General features: G+C 39.2%; 1 pseudogene; it reads right to left on the bottom strand.

Annotated features, from left to right (window-relative positions):
• LOC116286090 (uncharacterized) overlaps positions 1-15,693 on the bottom strand; it is a 76,947-nt pseudogene extending 61,254 nt beyond the window's left edge.
• Positions 15,694-19,014: the final 3,321 nt, after the last annotated feature.

Genomic DNA, 19,014 nt, shown 5'->3' with positions numbered 1-19,014 from the left:
GAGATGGTTTATAACTCCCTGCTTTTAAGTGTGAAAACTCATAATGACTTCCAAAGAGTACAGTTTGGAGAAGGGGAAAAAAATGGAACTTGACAGGGAAGAAACCTGACAAATACTAACTACCTCAATCAGGTGACCAAGATTCATATCAACAGATGAAAATGGCACTTTACCCTTGAGGTCTTCCTTCCCCAAGTCTATAACCTCAGTCTAATCATGAGCAAAACATCAGGCAACTCCCAAGTGAGCAACATTCTACAAAATACGACTAGTACCTTTCAAAACTGGTCAAAGTAACCAGAAATAATGAAAGTCTGAGAAACTGTCACAGCCAAGGGAAGCCCGAGGGAACTTGATGGCTAAATGCAATATAGTATTCTGGATAGGATCCTGGAATAGAAAAATGGACATTGGATAAAGATTAAGGAAATCTAAATAGTGTATGAACTTTATTTAATCATAATGTATGAATACTGGTTCATTAATTTTAAGAAATGTCATATGCCCATGTAAGACGTTAATAATAGGGACTCTGGTTGTTGGGTATATTCAATCTCCCCATATTATCTTCACAATTTTTCTGTAAATATTAAACTCTTAAAATTGTTCAAAAATTTTATTTTAGAAGTGCTGGCTAACAGGTTTTTTTTTTTTTTAAAGGATCATAGTTCAAAAGTAAGAGCTAAGTCTATAAACTCTTAGAAGAAAACAGGAGCAATTCTTGGCTTAGACAATGGTTTCTAGATATGACACCAAAGCATTAGCTACAAAGGAAAAAAAATACATCAAAATGAAAAACTCTTGTGCCACAAAGAATATATAAAGTGAAGAAACAACTCACAAAATGGGAGAAAATATTAACAAATGATAAATCTGATAAGGGAATTGGATCCAGAATATATAAAGAACTCATACAACTCAATAATAAAAAGAAAACCCAAATGAAAAAATGAGTCAAAATTCTAAATAGACATTTCTTTAAAGAAATATACAAGCAGCCAACATTTGTATCATTAGTCATTAGAAATGCAAATCAAAACCACAATGAGCTATAACTTCACACCCACTAGAAGGCTAAAATAAAACTTTGTCTAGGATGGGGAGAAATTGGAAACCCATATGTTGTGGATGGGATTGTAAAATGGTGCAGCTGCTTTGAAAGTTCCTCAGTTTGGCTGTTCATCAAAATGTCAAACATAGAGTTATCATATAATCCAGCGGTTCCATTCTCTCATATATACCTAAGAGAAATGAAAAAACATGTCCACACAAAACTTGTATGTGATCGTTCATAGTCATAAGAGCTAAAATGCAGAACCAAGAACACCCAATGTCTACCAACTGATGAAAGGATTAAATAAATGTGGCATATCCATTCAATGGAATATTAATTGGCAGTAAAAAAAGAAATACTCCCATAATGCTACAACATAGATAAATCCTTTTTAAACTTTTTTTTTTTAATTTTTGGAGGGGAGATAATTCAGTTTAGTTATTTTTGGAGGAGGTACTGGGGATTGAACCGTGGACCCTGTGTGTGCTAAACAAGTGCTCTACCACCTGAGCTACACCCTCCATTTTGGATAGTCTTGAAAGCATTACCCTAAGTGAAAGAAGCCAAATGTGAAAAACAACATATTGTATGATTTCATTTATATGAAATCTCCAGAAGAGGAAAATTCATAGACACTTAAAGTAGATTTAAGTGTTTGCCAGAGATTGGAGGTAGGAAGGAAGGAGGAGTGTCTGCTAATGGGTACAGGATTTTTGGGGGTAAGTTAAACGTTCTAACTCTAGAGAGTGGTATTGCTTGCACAACTTTGTGAATAAACTAAAAACCTAGAACTGTGTTACTTTTAAAGACTGGATTTTATGGTTTGTAATTCTATCTCAATAAAGCTGTTTTTTTATATATATATATATATTTTTTTTTTTTAAAGCAAGCATTTAGAAAATTTGAAGACCATAAGTACCACACTTGTTTGAGTAAACAGAGCACATTTCTTCTTGGGCACAAGAACCATTCTTCAAAACCAATTATGTATCAGGCCACTGAGGACTTTCAATGAATTCAAAGAATCAGTACCACATATGATGGTCTTTGACCACCATGCCATAAAATTAGAAATTAATAACTAAACAACACATTTAGCATCCCCATGTGAATGAGAACTGTAATCATCATGCCTGTGCCTAACTCGTGGGTTAAAAAGGAAATAAACAGTGAAATTGTAAACTGTTATATCCAAATGAAATGAAAGCAGTGTATTTCAAAGTGTGTGGTGTTCTCCTAGAGAGTACCAATAAGGAAATACAGTTTTGACTGTAATTATGGGGAAATAAGAGAGGCTGGAGACACACAAGGTTCAATTCAATAGGCCAGAGAAATAGAAACGGAACACATTTAAAGAAGCAAAAAGAAATGTAGTGACAAAAATGAGGCCAGAAATCAGTGAAGTAGAGTACAGGAAAACAGAATAATATTTTTTAAGATATGTTCTTTGAAAACCCAAATGTAACAGACAAACATGTGGCTAAACAGAAGAAATATATAATAAGCAGATTAAAAAGAAAAATGTGAAAATCTCTAAAGTATAGCAGATTGTGAAAAAGCACACAATATAACAAACGATTCTATGGTAACAGACTAGAAAACCTAGATTAAGTAATACATTTTTAGAAATACACAGTGTCAAAATACAAGATGTGGAAAAATGTGAAAGAACAATAACCATCAAAAAAATTGAAACAGCAGTAAAAAAAACAAGTGCTTCCCTGGACACATCCTTCCTCCCCCTCCATCACATATTTTCTTGCTCAGTTCTTGGGCTGCTGGTTCTTGCCCTCTAGTCCACTTGCCAGATTTCTCAACTGATCTTTTTTTAATAGCAAATATGATCACAACATACCTTGCTTATTGCTATGACCTGACTTCCTGCAGGTGTAGGTAAAGTTCATAACCTTGGGCTTATTCTTTGCCCTAAGTATTTTATTTTATTTTATATTTTAAACATTTTTTATTGAGTTATAGTCATTTTACAATGTTGTGTCAAATTCCAATGTACAGCACAATTTTCCAGTTATGCATAAACATACATATATTCATTGTCACCTTTTTTTTTCACTGTGAGCTACCACAAGATCTTGTATATATTTCCCTGTGCTATACAGTATAATCTTGTTTATCTATTCTGCATATGCCTGTCAGTATCTACAAATTTTGAACTCCCAGTCTGTCCCTGCCCACCCCCCCAACCCTTGGCAACCACAAGTTTGTATTCTATGGCTATGGGTCTGTTTCTGTTCTGTATTTATGTTCTTTTTTTTTTTTTTAGATTCCACATATGAGCAATCTCATATGGTATTTTTCTTTCTCTTTCTGGCTTACTTCACTTAGAATGACATTCTCCAGGAGCATCCATGTTGCTGCAAATGGTGTTACATTGTCTTTTTTATGGCTGAATAGTATTCCATTGTATAAATATACCACATCTTCTTTATCCAGTCATCTGTTGATGGACATTTAGGCTGTTTCCATGTCTTGGCTACTGTAAATAGTGCTGCTGTGAACACTGGGGTGCAGGTGTCTTTTTGAAGTAGGTTTCAGATGGGCGTTCCGGTATAGGATATGTATCTCCATCTCTTGGAGCCTTTGCCCATGCTTTTCTCTCTCCCTGAAATGCCTCTTTTCACTTTTCCTTCATTTTCTATTTCTTATCTCTTAGAACTCAGCTCCAGTGTTATCTTTTCCTGGGAGAGAGAACTCACCCTCAGGACTGCCTGAGCTTTATTCATTCTGCAATCCTGATACAATCTACGTATCAGGAAGTACCATGTTCTCTCACAAATGCAAATTAGTATCACTTGCCATAGAGACAAGGTAGGTGAAAACCTAAATTTTTAGCATCGTATTTTAAGCAGGTGCTGTCACCTACCCTTGACTCTCGCCTGAGATCTGTTTTCAATTGATTAAAAAGGATAAGAAATTGACACAACATTGTAAACTGACAATGCTTCTATTAAAAATTTTAAAAATAAATTTTAAAAAAGTGAAAAAAACTTTAAAATGGATATTACTATATTACAAAGGATATTTTTACTAGCTCTCATTTTATGTCACTTACATAGGAGAATAGAGATTTGCCGAAGATGTGATTTCTGCCCTCAGGGAGTTCATGATGTAAGGTACCAGCTTTGTCCTGGCATTTGTGTTCACATGTGAGGCTCTTAAAGACCAAAAAAAAAAAAAAAAAAAGAAAGAAAGAAAGGAAGGAAAGAAACTAAACACCAGCAACAATAGGGACTGCCCAAAAAATCATGGGCAAATTTCAAACTGAAGGGAGCTAGTTGAGGTCAAATGATGCCATTTAATTGATACCTTGTGCCCACTCCTGCATTTGACGACAGCTGTTGATTCATGATTGTGGAGAGTGAAGTATCTCCAAAGGCACAATGTGAGAGTGAACTTGTGGCAAGTTCATCCTGAGCAGTGGTGAAGGTGGCTGATCTGCCCAGGCAGACACTGTCCTTACTTCACCCTTCTGGACTCCACGCACGTCTCTCATGAAGTTGAACACTTGCTGAAGACAGTTACCATTTCCAGTAAATGGTGTGTGTGTTTACATATGGGTGCGTGGGTGTGTGTATATCTATATATCTATATATAGAGAGAGATACATAATTTAAGATAGTTATAGATTTATAAAGCTCTAGAAAATTTAAACTTAAGTATGCGTTCCTTTTTGAGGTTCCTAAGTTTCTTTTGATGGTATAAAGATGCACTATGCAAATATTAATTAAAAACTCAGCAATGGTGAAATATCTGAAAAAGTAGGGAAGACAAAGGAATAATACAAATTTAGGACAAAGACAATTACTAGAGAAAAAGAGGGTTATTACATAATGACAGAAAGACAACTCAGCAGAATGATGTAACTATCCTAAATGTGTACACATCAAACAACTGAGTCTCCAAATACGTCAAACAAAACTTGATAGAGCTGACAGACAGCCTTTCTGGCTTTATCTCTAGCTACTCCACTCAACTCTACATCAAGGAGCTCTCCTTTTTTGCCTTCTGAAGTTGCCCACCATGACTAGCCAGGCAGGGACCTCTTTGGAGGTGCTCTGGTGGCAGCCGAGGGCACCTGCTGTGACTGGTGGGACAGAGGGCTATTTGAAGGGGCATGTTAGCTGTGGCAGATCCACAGGTGAATCTGGGGGGAGTAAGTATTAATAGTAGATTAGATGGGGAGAGTCAGACATGGTGTTTGCCAGTGCAAGGCCAGCTATGTAGAGAGTGAGCCACACACATACAAACAAATTAACAAAACTGGTGCCCACCAGCCTCTCTGTACCCAGAGAAAGGTCCAACAGATCCCTGCCTCTCAGGTCTATGCTCTAAAATTATTCAGTGACTCTCCTTCACATAAGCTCCAGGTACTTTTCGGGCTTCTACCTTTGTGCTGAGACTTAGAGAGAGTGAATTTCTGCATACATCCTTTAAGACAGGAGTCTCGGTTTCCTACATCCCTCTGGCCCTCCCAGACGTAAGCCCTGCGAGTTTTCACAGTCAGATGTTATGGCGGCTCATCTTCCCAGTGCAGACCTGCCAGGCTGGGGAGCCCAACCTGGGGTTCAGAATCCTCAGGGGGAGCCTCTGAGGCTATGATTTGCCTCCTGCTCATGAATCACAGAGCTGGGACGTGGATCCTACCTGTCTCAATGTGGTTTTTCCTTTTTGTTCTTTCCTTCTGGTTGTGGAAAATCCTTTTTGCTAGTCTTTAGGTCATTCTCAGAGATGGTTTCTTGATATGTAGTTGTAATTTGGGTGTGTTTGTGGGAGGATACAAGCCCAGAATCTTTCCATTCTGCGATCTTGTCCCACCATTGCTCTGCTCCATTTTGAACACCCTTCCTCACTTGCCTCACAGAACTTTGCTTCATCTTTCAAGATCCAAATCAAATAAAAATTTAACATTTCTCTAAATCAATTACTAATACTAGCAGTGTGTTAATTTGCTTTGTTGTGAAGGCACTTTACGTGGGACCCTTTTGAGTGATTAATAATTAGTCTGCTATGTTACAGGCATCTGCCTTGGGAGGGATGTTTTTTGCTTGACTACGAGCAGATCCTGAAGAAATGGGAGCTGTGTCTTATTTTTCTTTGTATCCCCTAGGACATAATACCAATATTATTTGTTAAATTTAATAATCTTGATTTTGTTATTTTGCAATATCCGTGAATGTTCTCTAAAGTCTTGAACATAAAGATTATATTCAGTGCTGTTCATCAATGTGGCAGGTTGTTTGGTCTTGGAAGCAGATGCTGACAGGGCATCTTTGGCAGGTGTTTCTTACTAACTGTTCACCAACTCCTAGACTCCTTAACCTCTAAGCCAGTGTTTCTTAACCAAGTTTATCCTAAGCCCCCTAGGGTCAGTCTACAGTTGGTTCCCTGCTACTGCTTATAAGCCAAATTATTTTGTTTACTTTGACTTTTACAGAGTTTGTATTGTGAAATCAATGGGTATTTTGAATGTGCTTTTTCAAACTGCATGCAGCTTCCCCATCACATCCCCAACTTACCTCATCCTGTCTTGAGAATCATAGCTCTGAACCAGTATTCTCAACTTTGGCAGCTCACAGATCTCATAGGAAATGTTTAGCAAATCTGTGAAGGTTCTGAAGACCCAATTTGAGAAACTCCACATGCAAAGTTAAGCATGGTTGGTTTTCACTTGCTGCAGGCATCAGAATGACAAGTTCAGATGCTGTGATCATGTGGCAGCCCTCTGTTATATAAGATGCTCATCTGGGTAGTCTTAAACAAGTGTATATTAATTTGGTTTAGATTATCAACAAAAGTAAAACACAAAACTTAAAGCACTCATAGAAAACTTGCAGCTCTCCCCCAAGAATATGTCTGTGAAAGGAGCCAAATTTGAGAAACATGTCCCAAATAATTTTCTTTCCTTTTTCCTTTACTCTTTGAAAACTTAAGAATCCCTGAACATGAAGTTTGTATGTTCTAGAATTGCAAGATTAAGTAAATTTTTTTCTGCGATCTTTAGTGTGAATGTTTCATTTCTTTCCTAATAAAGAAGTGCACGTATATGAAAGGAAAGAAAAAGGAGTTTGACATGCAAGATATGTATTGGGAATCAATAACCTTGGGTGTGAGAGGGATGGGGAGATGCAATGCTGTCTAACCAGAATCTTAGCTAACCTGAAAGTGCTCACTTCAGAAGTGTCCCGCGTTGGGCTGAAATGCTTGGGTCTTCTGCTCAACTTGGATGTGGGCTGCTTCCGGAAGGGCATGGCTAGGGTGACTCTGCAGCTGAAGGAAATCCTACAGAAGTTGACAGCTGGAGGCTGTCTGCCCTCAGGCAGAGGGACAGGTCTTTCCTTGAAGGGGGCTGTGGGTGGCAAATCTCCAGGTCGGCTACCATTGGTAACAGTAGCTAACATTTATTGTTCACCATGTGCCAGAATACTACAAAAAGCCTTTTATACATAGCATTTCATTAAGTCTCACCTTCTACCCCTAATTATTCTATTGCACAGATGAGATGACAGACTAAGAGGGGGCAACTGGCTTGTTCCAAGTCACACAATGACTTTAAGTGGTAGAACCTCAGTTATAATGCTGGCAGTCTGGCTCCATAGCTATAGTATTGAACCACAGTGCTCCTGTGAGACAGACACTGACCTTAACTGCAATCCTTGAAGCCTGATCACCCACATACAATGAATACTTTTCTGCTAAGAAGAAAAAGAAGACCCATTTGCCTCCCTTCCCCAGAACATGTGGGTATATTTTATTTAGCAGTCTTTTTGTGTGTTTGTTGACACCAAGTGTGGTGTAGCCAGCTAGAAGAAGAATTTCCTTTTTGGTCTCCTGCAAATTCCATAGACAGACATGTCACTGGGTCAGCATCTGAGGTAAGTCATGACTTAGCCCCACCTGCCTGCCATGTTTGTGTTAATGGAACACACTGATTGAAGTGCTGAGAAGCTGCAGGAAGCCAGGGTCTGGCCATCAGCATTTCCAGGCTGTCCAATTTATAATCTTCTCGGGAGTCAGATAAAAGTACAGCAGTCACAAAGTTGCTTTCAGCAGAGGAGCTTTTCAAGATAATAGTTCACCTTTAGATTTCTATGCAGCTGGAGGTAACAGCATCAATTAGCACTGGCAAATTCAGTGGTGGACCTCATTCTCCCTCAATTATCTTTTGATAGATCTTTATTAAATAACCAAATGAACTTTGAACAGGTGTGATTTAAAAAAAAATTCCTTGTCCTTCTCAATCTTAGGCATCTATTGACAAGATAATAAAATATATGTGTAATTTTTTATCTTAGAGATTTCCAGTGATTTGATAGGCATTATCTTTTTCTATGGATAACTTGGATAAAATAAAGATAGACTGTCCTAGTTATTATTAGAGGTGATAATTTGCAGCCTAAGTGTGTTGCCATGGATACCTAAGAACCCCCCAAAGACTCAGGCCTGGGAGTCAGGCCCTAATCCTGAGGTGCTTTTCAATAGGACCAGCTGTCCGGAGCCTGAAAGGCGTGGCAAATTACACCATTATTAGAGTGAAATGGTATGGCTAAGCTAATTATTTGTGGGCTTTAGACACAGGTGTTCATAAAAGACTGAACGTGCACTCCTAATCAAGTCTGATTGGGCCCGAACAACAGCCCAGCATGGGACTATCAAAGAATTGTTTATAGTGTTTTTCATTTAAATAATAAAAGAGGCCACTGTAGGCCTTCTGTTCGGTAGAGTTCTTTACGTTGCGCTGAGTTTGTCATTACAGGTAATCAGATTTGGTGTTTCCCTTTGACTTCGTCCAGTTGTGGAGATCTGCTTTCTAATAATAACTTACTTGACAGCCACACAGCAATTTGATGAATTAGAACCCTTCCATGACAATTTCCAGTTCATGCTGCTTTTAGCGCATGCAACTTAGATTTTACAGAACTGAAGACTAGAATTTTATCACAAACATTATATTTTGGCTATTTACTCATTTAGAGAGTTGTTAATTTCCTAAATATTTCCATTTTGCTACTTGTGACACTTCTCTGATACTTTTTTGTGCTTGTATCATAGAAGCAAGTTGACTCAAAAATACACTTTAAAATTTCCCCTCATTTAATAATATTTGATTCATTTAATATTTGAGTATCACCAGCTGCCAATATGCATGTTTAGTGGGAAATGTTATATGAAGTAATCATAGCTTGATATTATACTAAGTATGATAAATTAGTCTGCTTAACAAAGCAGACCTGAATTTCCCTATCTTTGCTTTCTTAAAACAATGAAAAGTATGCCTCTTTGATGCCTATAGGCCATAAGGAAGTTGACATTCAATAGTTACAAAACATTTGTACAAGTAACATTTAGCTTCCAAATAAGAATGATGTAGTAGATTCATTACCCTGGCGCTACTTAAGGAATTGGTTTGCTTGTTTTAGGTTACTAGTGCTAACACATCCCATGGGTATTTTAGAAAGTGATATGATTCGCCCTGCTATGTAACAGTGCTGGGGTATCTAGATGTTTTGCTTTACTCTTTTTTTCACTCCACATTCTCACAAATGCTTGTAAATTCATAAAATGGGAATGCATATATCTTTAGAGAAGTAGCTTCCGCTATCACAATTGGATGAAAATGTGCTTACCCACTCTCTGGAGGCAGAGAGGGAACTGCTAAGAGAGACAGATGATCTCATAAATGTGTCTATGTGCAGATCGATATGATAGAGCCGACCATGAGTATAGATAGGGTTTTGGATGTTTAAGAGCCCTGAGCTTTATCTCTAAATCCATTCAGTGTTCTTCCTCCCTGTGTGGGAGGAAAGTGGGAGTTGGTAGTTTCTAGAAATGATTATGTATCTTTCAAAAACAGTGATTGGTGGGTTGTATAATATCTCATGCAAAGGCCCAAGACTTCCCACATACAGGTAGAAGGCAAATATATTACCTGCCTACTCAGATCAGTAAGCACTGCACACAGGGAAGAGTACTCTCTGAGGCCATTAGAGGGAAAGCTGGGCTGTGGCCACCTTGAACATGCAATGGTTGTATGAATTATCACTCAGTTAAAATTCAACAGTTGCCTACCACATACCCACCATGCCTGGAACTCTTCAAGAAGAACCGGCCTTAGACACAATTTGGTGGCTACCAGCACTAGTTGCTCTTACACTTTCTTCTAATGAAATATATTTTTCTGCTTTCATCTCTCATCATCCAGAGCCATAGCTGGTCAACCATTTCTGGGGAACAAAACTGTATGTTGACTGTGACCCTGGTGAGGTGGTGGGAAGCCTACTCATTTTTTGTGAGAGTGACACCCCTCGTGTAGGGGGATTCAAGACCTCTAACTCTGAGAAGGAGTTACTTGAGCACATGTAGCAAACTCCCAAAGTCTTAGGGACAAACCATGGAAGTTTATTTCTGCCTGTGTAACGTGCTCAGACAAGGTGAGCAGGTGATTCTGCTCATTTTAGTCACTAGGGGCCCAGGCTGATGGATGCTGCATCTTGATTCCTACTTCTCTCATCCCCATAACACAAGGAAGGTGAATCATGACTAGCTTTTAAGGTTTATGCACTAGTGACACAAGATACTTCTGCTTACATTATATTAGCCCAACAAATCACATGGGCACGTTTAAATTTAAAAGGCAGTACTCAGAAAGCAGACAGCAGAGAAATATTTAGTGAGTAGAAATAACTCCTGCGAGAGCACCCTCTAAATCACTTGGTGCAAGTGAATTCTTTACAGACTAAACTAGCATAAAAGCTACGCACCTAACTAGTTCCTAGTTAAAATGGGAATTCATAAAAAGAAAATAGAAGAAATTGTATCACTATGTCACACATACAGCATCTACCCTTTCTTCATCACCTGGGATGAAAGAAATACAGAAAGAAATACTACATGTTGAACAGGGAGAAAGGTTTTCCAGAATATTCTTAATAGTAAATTGTAATCAATATTAGAAACAAGAAAGTTTAAAATTTAATTAATTAAACCTTCAACTAAAGAAATGAGAAAGAAAATTATAAAACACAAAGAGTCTGGAGGAAAGCAATATATTTAGAATAGTAATAATGAAACTGAAAATATTTAATCAGTAAATGTGATCTGTTTAGAAATCTTGTTCATTTAACACATCAATAAAATAGAAAAGCCACTGATAAATCTGATCAAGTAAAAAAGGAAAGAATACACAATAAACGTGATTAACATGAGAAAAAGTGCATACATAGACATAAACACAGAGAGAAAATTTAAAATTATTGGAGAACAATACATACACCTCTTTGCCTTTAAAAAGTGTTAGTTATTTAACTCTTGTAAAGAGAGAAAAAGTAAGACCATGGAGAAAAAAATTAAATGGTGGTCAAAACTTCCACCTAAAAAAGACACTAGGTCAAATAATTTTGTGATGAGTATTACCAAACATTAATAAAGAAAAGAAATCTACATTCTATGTACTGTTCCACAGCATAGAAAAATGCCTTAAAGCTTCCTGATTTTCCCCAAGGTCAGGAGAGCATATACCCACAGAAAGAAGAGGAATCCAGAACCAAAACTAACTTACGTACAAAAAAATAAATAATCCTATTTAGAAGGTCAGTAACTCAAAACTAGGATTCTGTCAAAGAGAATTACATTGTGATCAATTAGGGCTGAAGTATAAATGCAAACATAACTTACATCAAAAACTCAAATAGGTTAAATGGTAAATTTTGATAAGGTACCCAAATTATAAATTTTGGCATTATATATATATATATTTTCCTTTTTTAGTTTTATTAGGTAGAATTATTACAGTTTGACTGCACATATACATCATATTACATGTAAATATGTATATACAGTGTACTGCACATTTTTTTTAGTTTACATATATGTCCTGATCATTGTTTCTAAGGACAGATTGGAGCTTTAGCTTTTTAAATTTACATAGTTGTCAAAGGAATAAAGCCAACTACAAAATAAGAATCAACAGAATGAGGTAATCCAATCATAAAGGACAGTCAAATGTGCTCACACATATTCAAGAAATCAATCATATAATTTATAAAAAGTAGTTCATTTGTGTCCTCCTTCTTATTATTTTAGATTCCTCATATAAATGATGTCATATGGCATTTTTCTTTCTCTTTCTGGCCCACATCACTTAGAATGACGATCTTCAGGTCCATCCGTATTGCTGCAAATGGTATTATTCGTTCTTATGGCTGAGTAGTGTTCTGTTGTATGTATGTACCACATCTTCTTTACCCAGTCATTTGTTGATGGACATTTGGGTTGTTTCCATGTCTTTTAAAAATAACTTAATAAGTTAAGAGTAGAGGGAAACTTCATCAATCTGATACAGCATAACTACCAATAAAATGTAGTACACATTATACTTAATGGTGAAACATTAGAATAATTCTACTAAACTTGAGAAAAAGATAAGAATGCTCACTATCATTTCTATAAAACATGCTGAAGATCTTAACCTGAGTAATGAGAAAAAGAAATAAAATAATTTAGGTAGCAAGAAATAATTTAAACCTCCATCAACTTGGTTAAGAAACATTAATGGCTAGACCTATGTTAGGAATCCCTATCAGCGTGCTGCGACTGGACACAGGAACCTTTTCATGAGAATGAAGGACCAGAAGGATCCTGAGGATCTAAGGTCCTATCTGCTGGGTCATCACAACATCACTAAATATTTAACACTGGTCAAAACCAACTTTTACCTTCTTCCCACATTTATGTGGGGAGCACTGAGGGACTTGCTCTGTGGGAGTTTCCTGTGCTAGTAATTTACATGTGTTTTCTCATTTAATACTTACAACAACCCTCTGAGCTCCATTTTTAGAAGAAAAACTTCAGTTTATAAAAGGGAACTATTTTAAAAAAATAAAAAGACAAGCTTCAGATTAGGAGATTTTTGTAACCCATAGGGCTATCCAGAATATGTAAGGTACTACAAAGCAACTAGAGAAAGATGTACAACTCAACAGAAATGTGGGCATTTTAAATTCCTCTAAGAAAACTTACTTACTAAGCAAATCTGAATATAGTAAACTTAAAGCTGCAAGGAGGAACGTCACCCTGACAAAGTCTTCATGGTACTGCAAAAGAGGAAGTTAGGAAAAGGTATTTGCAGGGCTTTGAAGGCTGGGCTTAGCGGTTGAGGTGGGTTTTTCACAGTAGGAAAGTGGTTGGCATTGGGCTAGATTTGATGCAGAGTAATTGAGAACTACCAGACAGAGGGCAAGGGTCTGAAGACAAGTCCTTTTGAGTAAACCATCATCCTGATAAGAGAGTTGTTTTTGCAGATAAACAAACTGTTGGCTCAGATAACTTGGCATGCAAGAAGTCCCTGAAGCTGACAGTGAAATTTGGCTGACTCAGGCCACCTCATCTTTGTGTTACTCAGGGCCATCTCAACAGTTTTGTATTGGGAGATCTCAGTTTCAGCTCCACCCTTGTGGTCATTCTCCAGTCTAAGCTAGGGGATAGATTATTACCCTCTCTGGACATGCTTAATTGAGATCCATGCCATTGACTGCAGTGCTGTGATCACATATCACATTTCTGGTCATGGCCATTTCTACTTTTGTAAATACTAGGTATTTCTATGCCTTCTGTTGGGTGATCCTGGTGGGTTCACTAGACAAGGGAAGGGCTAAGCCATTTGAAACGGTGCAGATTTGAGCAACCCAGATGAAACACAAAGAGAAAGATTTTGATCACTTTGCAGTTAATTTCTAAGCCATTAGTTAAAGCTGCTCAAATTTAACCAGATTCTGTGTCCAATCTGAAACCTCCCTTCTTTCCCTCCCTCGTTCTGTCTCTTTTTCATGGATCCTTTTAATAATATTAGAGATATCAGGATGTCAACACAGTATTCATCCCCTTACATGGCGTATGTTCTACCCTGAGAGGCCAAAACCATTTCTAGGACTGTGCTGTTTTGAATTCTCGTGTGTTCCATGTCATGACCTCTTCAAGTGAGGTGTCCTTTGTCCCTAAAGGCATTGGCTAGCTCCTAGGTTAACATGCGAACCAGATATAAAGAGGATGCTCCCTATTATTCAGTTTTCCTATAAATTATGAAATGAAGATACTTGAGAAGAAATCAGCTCGGAAATCAGTCTCAGGGGTGGAGGTTTTACATCCCAAATTAGGAATCAATTTTTCTCCTTCTTAAATTGTTACCTAAAAAGCTCATCTGCTGAAAGGGCAAACAATTGAGCCAAAATGGACCACAGGTGCTGTCGAACTAACAAGAAAGACAAGTGTCTGTTTCCCAAGGTAACAAATCCCTGTCCCTGTTGCAGGTAGTAGAAAACAGACTGTTTGCTTAAATTGCTATGTTTAGAATTCTCTTAACTGCAGGTATTCTTAATTGATACATTGTTCTCTGGTAAAGTGACAACGTGCATCACAGTTAAGAGGGAAAAATATTTGATGTAATCCTACTATATTCTAAGGTAAGTCAAGGATGTCCACTGTCACCTCTACTAATAATACTAATAACTAGTATTTATTGAGTATTCACTAGGTGCCATGAACTGTACTAATCACTTTTTTTTTTACTCCTTTAACCTTCACATCAATCATTTGAGAAGGAGACTACAGTCCGCAGGCTCTGCATCCACTGATTCACCCAGCCACGATGGAAAACACTCCCCCCCACCCAAAAAAAGTCCAGAAAGTTCCAAAAAGCAGAACTCCAATTCACAAAGCCCAGGCAACTATTTACATAGCATTTACACTGTATTTACAACCCCATTTACATTGTAGTACATATTATAGGTAATTTAGAGATGTTTTAAAGCATACGGGAGGATGTGCATAGGTTATATGCAAATACCTTGCCATTTTGAATTAGGGACTTTAGCATCTTCAGGTGGATTTTAGTATGGTGTGTGTGTAGGGGGGGTTGTTGGGGGGTAGGTCCTGGAGTCAGCCTCCCGGCCCCTCCCCTCCCACAGAGCTGCCGTAGTTTACCCAGGCTGGCGAGCAGCGCCCCAGCGCCCGGGCGCGCGCTCTCCGCACGTGGGCAGCGCTGCGTCGTGCACGGCGCGCGGAGCGCGGGCGGCGCCGGGACCGACGTGCACACTGCTTCTGCGCGGTGCGGCAGCTCGCGGTACGCGACAGCCTCCCCGGCTTCACCGGCTCGGCCTTGGGGGGCCAGTGACGGGGTCCAGAAGCTGGGCAGCCCTTCGTCCTTGTGCTTGCTTGCAGGGGCGGCACTTGCCCAGGTCAGGCCTTATTGGAGCAGGTCCCCGAGGCAGCCCTGGGCCTGGAGGGCTGGCGGGGTCAGCTCGCGCCAGCCACCTCCTCCGGGAAGCCGCGCGCCTGTCTTGCTCCGCGGCCTCTTTCTGCTCCTCGCGTCGCAGGACGCCCAGCTGCTTCTGCCAGGCCTTCCTCTGCTCGGTAATCTCCTTCTTCTGGTGCAGAATGTACTCCAGGGTTACTTCACTCATTCAGGAGGCCGGCCAGGGCTGCAGAGAGAGGAGGCAGCAGTGGAAGTCCGCGACGGCGTCCCCGCCCAGTCGAATGTTCTGGGTCCCGCAGCCTGAGGCGTCTGAGTTTTCCTCCTCCTCGTGGTAAGTGTGCACGGATTCTGCCCTGCTGTTTTTGTGGGGCTGCATAATTCTCATAAACAGTTCCTCCTTTCTTCCCGGCTTCTTCAGATATGTCCTTAAACGTGAAAGGAACGGGCGAATTGTGTCATATTAATTTAGCCAGCTCTCTTTTGATTGGTGTTTTCATGCTCCTTTCCCATTCTTTTATTGTTAACTTAATTATTCTTTATACTGAAAGTTGGTGTTTTGTGGATGACGGTTGTTGCTTTTTATCTTATTTGACCAGCTCTGCTCTTTACATTTAGACAGTTTACATTTAATGTTATTACTGACAGGCTTGGATGTAAATCTGCCATCTTGCTGGTTGTTTTCTGTTTGTCTCCTCTTGGCTTGGAACCTCTTTCTCTCTTTTCTTGCCTTCTTTTGGGTCAATAGACTAACTTTTAAAATGCCTTTGTTCTGATAAACTTACCTTGTGTCCAGAAGCTCAGACTCCTGCACTTATAAAAGAGTTGTTTTTTCAAATGAGAAAATTATTTACCCGGGTAAAGTGAATTGCAAGAACTTCCTGAAGGCAATAGTGAAGCTGTTTACTAGGTTGTAGTCTTATCTTTTTGCATGAGCAGAACAAACCAGAACTTGTGGAATGAACAGCTACGTGATGTTGATGCAGGGCGTCCTATCTCTCAACCCAAATAGCTATGTTTAATTTATTGACAGAATAGAAATAGCTGTGTTTAATTTATCCACAGAATGGGAGAATGAATAAGGTACGGCAGTGTTATACAACTGAATATTATACAGCAGTGAAAATTAATGTAAGAGTGTGAATTGGCATGAACATGATAAATCTCAAAAACAGTGAAAAAAAAAGTTGTTAATGAATACAGACAGTATAAAATCATTCATGTTAAATCAAGAACCTGTTAAGTGGTCACATTACCAGAGAGTAGGTTCTTGTCCCATCATAGAAAGAAATCAGAGACAAAACACAGAGGTCAAGGAGGTAAAAGAGGATTTATTAAGCGATGGTGTGCTCTCAAGGGGCGAGGGGACAGACTCATGGGAGTAGCTACACGGGAGTTTCTTTGGCAAGCTGGTTATATGGGGGATAAAAATGAATGAGTGGAATATCCATTGGGGAGAGAGGGGCTTGGGGGTCATATCTCTGATTTTCATCCCAACTCCACCTTCCTAAAAGGAGGAGGCGTTTTTGTCCTTATTTAATCTTGATCAGAAGTGTCATGGCATCAGTCCATGATGGGTACCTCTAATCTGCAAGGCTAATTTTATTGTAATGAGGGCATATGAGCAAAAGGTTACATTGGGATGCCAGAGAGCCCTGCCTTATCCCACCTTTCTTTGCCTCCAGGATGCTTGTCAACCCTGAATGTGTGGTTTCTTATCAGTCTGGAGGTTCCTACTTTTCTTTGTCTGCCCAAGGACCCTTGTTCAGAAGATGTGTAGTTTCCTGCCGTTTGGCCCGTGCCCCTCTTTCTCTACTCACATCTAGCTATCTGCCTGCTCTAACAGTAAAACTACAAAAAAAAAAAAGAGAGGAATAATGGAAACAGAATTCAGAATAGTTCCTTGCTCCTTCTTCCACAAGGCAAAAAAAGAGAAGGTGTGAACAGGGAGGGTCATAGTGAGAACTTCCGAAGTGCTGTCCGTTTATTTAGGTGAGGGGACTAGTCATGGTTCTTCAACTTTTGCTTGTTTAGTCTCCGTATACATTATATATTTTTGATTTTCAAAAATACTCATTAAGAGGGCAAAAATGCTAAACTTGAGTATAGTACTCAAAACATACTCTGTCACCTTCCCTTTTCTATTCAAGTGTCAGCTGGCGTTCAGTCCCAGCAAATCTGGATGTTTTCAAATTGGGTCCACAATTTAGCCCTCAGTTTCATTCTACAAGATAAAAAGAAACATTGTGACTACTAACGGTCCTTACGGAAGTAGAATGTTTTGATTTTATAACTATATTTGAACCGCCAAATGCAGGCTTCTTGGTTGTAATTCATTGGGATGTGCTCATTACTTATTTTTGACCTGAAGACTTCAGTTAGGGAGAATCTTAAATAGATTTGGTCTGATTTTCCAGTAGACAGGAGGATTAAAGTTCAGGAAACATCTATGTTTTAGTGACTGACCTTTCTTCCTATAACAAACTTTCTCTTGAATCTAAAGATTTTCCACGTGTGTAATATTTGGTGTTCTTTGTTGAAGATTTGCCTTCGTAAAGATTACAGGTTTCAGAATACTGGGAGCTGGATTAATTCTCTTTTGTTCAGTGCAGGAATTAATTCATCTTCGATTTCTCTCTGTGTCGTCAACATTAATATTTGACAGGGGAAAGTTGCTTGCAGATATCTTTTTGGCAAACCCAGTTTCTCTGAGTTTTCTGCAAGCTGGCATTTCCCATCACAGAGATACTGTCGCAGCTTTGAATCAAGGGCAGCATGTGCGATATAGGAAATCATGTACACACAGCCGTGGGGAGCTGGAAATAATTATTAATGAACTTCAGTCCCTCTGCCAGAGTGACACAGACTCTGACATTCTGCTTTGCGTCCGTGTACCCTCTCATCCCCCTTAACCTAAAACCTCAACCGGACCCTTTTCGGTCTTCAGGCCATGGGGCCCAGACTGCTCATTTCCTAAAGATTTGTATTTGCTGGCAAGGAGACTTAGAGGCAGAGCTATTGCATCTGACTATAGCCGCAAGTCCCCAAAGGCACAAGGCCTCCTGAAACCCTCTTCAGATGCTAATATTCACACAGAGTGCCTCTGGCCCCAGCTGGCCTTCACCTGCAGCTTTGACAGGCGGGAGCCTCAGAAGGAGGTCCTGGTTTCCATAAAAATAGGAAGGGCACACATGGTAGCCGGCAGAGATCTCCCACAAGCTATAAAATTATTGCAAGTCAGCTTCCAGACAGTTAAAACTAATTGCTGTGAACACAAAGCCCAGGCAGGAGCCTCCTTTCTCCTTTCTCCTTTGTAATTCACTCGAGATAGGGTAACTTGAATCCTCTGCTCATGCCCACACCTAAAATTAAACGACGCCACTAAATTTAAGATGCGGCCATCGTCGTTAGTATTCGAGTGTGTTTTAAGCACAGGAGAAATGTGCTGTGCGGTAGTGCAGAAATATTAAGGGGTCATTTAGAATTGTCCCTGAGTTTCCTGGGTTTTATGGGGGTACCGTGATTAAATGCAGCATTATTGTTACTATGGGCGATCTTAAGGCTGAATTTTTGTTACTGCTGCATATAGTTTGCAGCCCATTTATTCTTTCTGTAAAACAGATCTGTAAAGGAAAAGTTACTCATTTCACCAATGTATTTCATTGATCTGTAAACTGAACGCAAGCCAGGAGGACTCTGT

The sequence above is a fragment of the Vicugna pacos genome, chromosome 30 (genome assembly GCF_048564905.1).
Source record: "Vicugna pacos chromosome 30, VicPac4, whole genome shotgun sequence".
Lineage (NCBI taxonomy): Eukaryota > Metazoa > Chordata > Mammalia > Artiodactyla > Camelidae > Vicugna > Vicugna pacos.
This window is presented reverse-complemented; position numbering and strand designations above follow the sequence as displayed.